The sequence below is a fragment of the Ostrinia nubilalis genome, chromosome 7 (genome assembly GCF_963855985.1).
Source record: "Ostrinia nubilalis chromosome 7, ilOstNubi1.1, whole genome shotgun sequence".
In the NCBI taxonomy this organism is placed as follows: Eukaryota; Metazoa; Arthropoda; class Insecta; order Lepidoptera; family Crambidae; genus Ostrinia; species Ostrinia nubilalis.
This window is the reverse complement of record NC_087094.1, coordinates 1,007,077-1,013,088: the sequence shown is the minus strand read 5'-3', so window position 1 is coordinate 1,013,088 and position 6,012 is coordinate 1,007,077.

Below are 6,012 nucleotides of genomic sequence, written 5' to 3'. Positions count from 1 at the left end.
ACGCACTCGGCCGGCGATGTCCGTCCCTGGCACAGTAAATCTCGCGTGATGTAGATCGATTGTGACGTTTTGACGCGCCGATGTGCGCCGCTTGATGGATGGCATGACACTGTTAAGACCTCTGACTTGTGTCTGATTGACATTCACATATTTTGATAATATAGTTTTGGATCAAATAAAGGCATCATCATCATCAGCAGAGGTCATATTATAATCTCCATTGCAGAAGTTCACTCTAAAACTTACCAGAAACAATTGAAGAAATTGACCTTCATACTCCATGGCATAGATGGGTTGGCGAGGAATCACAGACGTTACGTTCCAAAGAAAACCAGATAATGCACAGAGTTACATACCACCGTATAACTGACAGACATCTGACAGAATATAAACTTTTAGTAGGCTAATAGTTTGATCGGGCTATTGAATTGAAAGTACCTACGCACATTACAGCGATTTGGTATCGGCCGGCTCCCCATACAAAGATCGAACTATCGTCCGACTATAAGTCGGTAGTTTCCGGAAAGTCTAATGGGTATCAACACATGTCTCATCAAACTATAGTCTTTTAGAAGTACAAGTCCCACATATTGAACTCACAACATTTAATAGAAACCGCTATTAGACCAAACAGACTCGTCTTCTTAGTTCTTGGAATCAATTTCAATTATATCAAGTAAATGGCCTATATCGAAAAAGTTCCTTCTGCGAATCTCTTTTTCTCTTGATGGAATGTTGTCCAACTAATAAAGCCGAGTTCAATTACTTACTAAACTAAATAATAGAAGAAAATATGATCAAATCTATAGAGGTTTCATTGTAAATTATTGTTTGGTTTAAGTTGACAATAAAAATTCTGCAAAACCACGACTTGGAAACACTACAAATCCGGAATAAAACGAGTCAGGGTTAAATAATTTCTTGCTCTATTTTTGTAGTTACAAGTTCGAACGGAGTCGACCCAAAACATCCTCAAGCACGTGACTCAGTTCGGAATATTTATAAGCTGACTAATAAAATATTTACATGCTTTACACGAAATCTTTCCCAAGATAAGACGTTAAACCATCTGCTCCAAATATTCCAAAAAATCAAACAAGTCCATCAAAATCCTGCCCACTGGTTAACAGCGGGTAATTTCGTCTCATAATCATAATTAAACATAATTATTTGATACAAAATTATCCGCCTTCGATTCATAATGATAGTCTTCAACAATTTGATTGAAGGGTCGACGTGATCATATCATTATGAATAATAATTCCAACTCAATTTTGAACCTTAGCTGTTCAGTAATAAGGATGACAATAATTACAGCCTTCGGCAAATTTTGAGACGGAAAGTTTTGAGCGATTAGACATTATTATTAGGTACCCTTGTTGAAATTTTGAACATGTAATTTTGAGATTTCAAAAAGCAAAACTTTGTTTAAAATAAATGTTGGCTTTTATAATGTATGCAAATTTTAAATACAGGGTGTAATAAATGACAGGTTGCAAAACATAAACAACAAATGTTAATTAAGAAAATTCTAATTCTTCCTTTAACTCAAACGTTTCTTATATCAATAAAATAATGCCGAAAAAAAATGTTGCACTCTGTATGTCAGAATAATACAAAATTCGGACTAATAATTATATCATCCTGTATATCTTATCTCAGGATGTTTGAGAAGTAATTTAGAAAATAAAAATAATGTTAATATCCTGCCTGTGTGTTTTGTTGTCAAAATATTAGCAACAAAAAATGGTTTAGTTGCCTAACGCCCTAAGCTTGCAGGTTTGTGACTACGAGTAGATAGCACAGTGATGTGTCAGATGTCCATGTCTTTACACGAGACCAAAACAGTTGACGTGTTAAATTACGAGTATTTTCGCTAAATATTTCCATTTTAGTGAATTCGTGTAACACCAATGCGAATGTTAGCCGTGATTTATAGCGGCCGTGCGAACGTGTTAGGTGTTAATTTGTCGGGAACATAATCACCGGCTCCGACAGATTTACATTGGCCCTGAATTATAGCAATCAACCTATTTGGTAATTCACGACTCATCCGCCGGTTATTTATTGTTATGTGCCGATGGAGTTATATTTAGCCGGAGAATGTAATAAGTTGCGTTTTGTTGTGACACATAAGGTCTAACTAAATAATGATAGCAGTAGCGTACTGCTGCATTCCAACTACAACTATGTATTAAGTATTTAGATGAAAGACCAATCGATCAACATGAAAATCATTGGGGGAGGCTTATGTTCAGTAGCGGACGTCCTATGGCTGACATCATCATCATTTCTAAATAGACCACACATTGAATGTGACCTTAAAAGAAGGACAAAACTTTGCGGTTATTTTTAAACGATTTTCAGTCATAATTATAATAAACCTGAAAAATGTCTGTGACTTCAGCATTCGAAAAAATTATGGCTTAAGTGTTTCGTTCGTTTCAGCTAAATCACGTCTACTACTGAACAAAGGTTTCCCAAAAAAAGGCAGGCGAAAGGCTGCTGCAAAGTGTTTTATTAACTTATTTAGTACTTTTCATTTACCCTACGTAAACTACGATAAAAATCTACATTATCTTAACCCTTGACACGAAACTTCTCACCTCCCATAAAGACTACCCTAACCCTTCCCACCTAATCTGCCTTCCAGACGGAGTATCTAAAATTCAGACTGAAACAAAGGCCAATCGGTGGGTCCAGTCGTTCGCGCGTCTAGACTGGACCGATTCCGTCGATAGGTGGGTTATGGCCGGTGCTTATAAATTCCGTCGTCTGAATGTAAGCTATCAAAGTTTTAGTGTCGATGCAGCTACTTGACAGTTAGATCTTTATTAAATGTTACAGGTGATACCTACACAGGGTGGCCATAATACATAGTAGCAGTACATACAGCAGTCATGTTACTAAATGTAGAGAGACAGGTAAGTAGCAAGGATAGTTAAAATAGGTACTTTTGTGTTATTACTGTATATGCCTGTTTTTTTTTATTTTGTACGATTTTATTCTATTTTCAGAAATGAGGAGATCCGTAAACGAACTAAAGTCGCTGACATAGACAACGGACGGCAGGGCACGTAGTACGCAGAACTGACGGCCGATGGGGCAGCAAGGTTCTGGAGTGGAGGCCATGTACCGGAAAACGCAGCGTGCGACGTCCGCCCACAAGGTGGACTGACGACCTGATAAAGGTAGCATGAAGGCGCTGGATGCAGGCCGCTACCAACCGTGCGATATGGAAGTCATTAGAGGAGGCCTATGTTCAGCAGTGGACGATGATGAAACTTTTGACCTTAAAAGTTTCATTGATACATAAACAGAATTCATTATCTACAACAATAGAAAGTGGCAATTTGTAAATAATTTCTTACTATAAGAAATAAGAATTCAAGCTACTTCAACAGCCTCATTACGAAGTATAAAATTATTACTTCGTTAATTTCAATTAGTAATTTCAATTCTCAAGTTAATTTTAATTAGTGAGATCTAAAAGCTAAAAAATCAACAGTTCCCGGCGAAGTTTACTGAAGACTTCACCCGGTAAACTTTAGGCGCAGACAAATATAATTAATGAAAGAATATCAAATGCAATCTTGTTCCTGAAATGCTTGTAAATCAGAAAAAAACGTTTTGTTTGTTATCTTTTCCACAGTTTCATTTCTTTAACTCTCCCTCTTTTAACTATGAAGTTTTTTTGTCAAGTAGGTACAGTTATTTCTTGATTCGATACACTATACAAGGCTTTAACAGGCACTGAAGAGTATTATTACTACTTTTATGATCTGATAATGTCTTTGTTTATTAAATAACTTGCGCCCCGCCCCTGCTTCACACAGGTAAATTCAAATGTATTATACTTAAAAACCTCCTTTTTGAATCACTCTATCTAATCAAAAAACCGCATCAAAATCCATTGCATAGTTTTAAAGATCTAAGCATTATACAGACAGACATTAAAGCGACATTGTTTTATAAAATGTAGTGATAGTGAAATGAAAAAATTATTGATGAAAGTTGACACGGTTTCTTTGAAACCACAAAACAAGCTAAAAATGGTGGCAAGTGGTGTGTTGTATACTTAGTTGTAAATATCGGACTACATAGTTGAACGTGCTGAATTAAAGGCAATGTTTTACACACAACTTATAAAGTCTTCTATCAATGAACTGGTGTGATCATCTTTTAACAAGGCGACAACGCGTTTACGATCATCTCAAAAAATCCAGTCCGACTTTTTCTCATTACAAAGACAATGTGGTGTTCAAACAATGGAGGAAACTTTGAAACTTGAATAAATGTATAATAAAAGTCTCTCCGCGGTCTATTAGTGCTGATTGTGATTAATTGCAGTAATGGCTGACACGATCCATCATCGCGACTGCACTCCGATTACTTCAAGTGGCTATTAACGACGTAATTAATTTCTAAACTTTATAGTCCTCATGGAATGAGTTGGGTTTCAAACTAGTGACAGTTTCCTTAAAGAATTGTTATTGAAAAGGAGACACGAAGCATAGAGAAATTAGTACTAACCCGTAAAATTATAAATGAGAAAGTAGCTCTTTCAGTCTTTCATCTTTTCACGCTTAAACTATTGAACCGACTGAGATACTATTCCCACCTCTCGTTCCCACCGTTGCAACTCCTGTGTAGCCAGAATCTACAGCTTGACCGCCATAAAAAACCCAACCAATGAAGGTCAAGTTTGTCCCGGGGGAAAGTTAAACTGTCATTGGACCCGCAACGAAATTAATCAGAAGAACATAGGAGTTCGAAATAAAGGTTCAACTGAGATAGTATTTGGTATACAGATTCTGGATTTTGAACACTCACGCGATACAAACTTTCTTGGGTACAACGAAACTCAAGATAGTAAAGTTGCCGACAAAAGCTAGTAGGTATTTTTATTAGTCCTTCATTTTTGAGCAAAGTAAGTAGCAGTGTGGGTATTTGACGAAAGTAAAACGAAGATGCTTTTAAAAGAAGCAGCGAAAATCTTAAATGATTTGATTTAAATAAGTGAAATCAGCAACTTAATAAAGAAGCAATTAATCATTTTGACAATCAGCACACAAATGCACTTCCAAATTCAAAAGAACTCCAGAACTGTCTGTCCGATATAACAACTTCCCCTCGTTTTATTTCTTTGTTTTTAAAACAGTTGTAATTTCAAATTTGGAGCGATTTCCATTCCCAATCTGTGCGTAATGCGCCAAATTTGACAAGTCGGCTGTTCTCCCCTCCGTTCCTATTCCCTCCCCATGGTGCAGGTTACGCTTTCTTCAAATGACTCATCATCAAAATTTACTGTTTCGCCAAAACTTTAGAACCCTACATTGGGTTGCAAGTGACGGTCAGAAGCGTTTTATAATGTTTGTTTTGACTATATCAAATCTTTGGTAGATGATAAGTACCTACAATCCTACATGCTTTTTGATTTTGGAGGTAGGTACTTGAAATCTTGGTATTGGCACTACATAACCATATAGCGTTAATGTTTAAATAGGTATGGTATGTGCATGCCAAAGAGAATGTCTGCAAATAGTTTTTATGTCTGAACAGTACTCCTAAAAAACTTTTTTTCTGGTAAATAATGAAAGAAAAGCATATCATATGCTTTGAGCATATCATATCTCTTCTTTCATTAGTAGTAGTATTTAAAGGGTAATTGCGATAAAAAAAGTATTTATTGATGCAAGTATTTAAATCATTACAAACAAATTTTAATAACAACTTAAATATTTAACAATAATACAAGCACCAAAATGGCAAAAGCACCTAACTTATTGTCTAATTTCGGATTTAAATATTGCTCACAAAACATACTATTATTTCACACGACACAAGCTTACATCTTACACCAAGCCCTACTCTTTCTCGTTACTTCACGATTTGCTTAGACATCATTGTTTGAGATATATTTTAATTAAGCTTAGATTTGTTAATTTTCAAACAAATTGTTGTGTTTACGTCGTTCATTAATTTATTGGTCTTAATTTTGATTCAAATGAA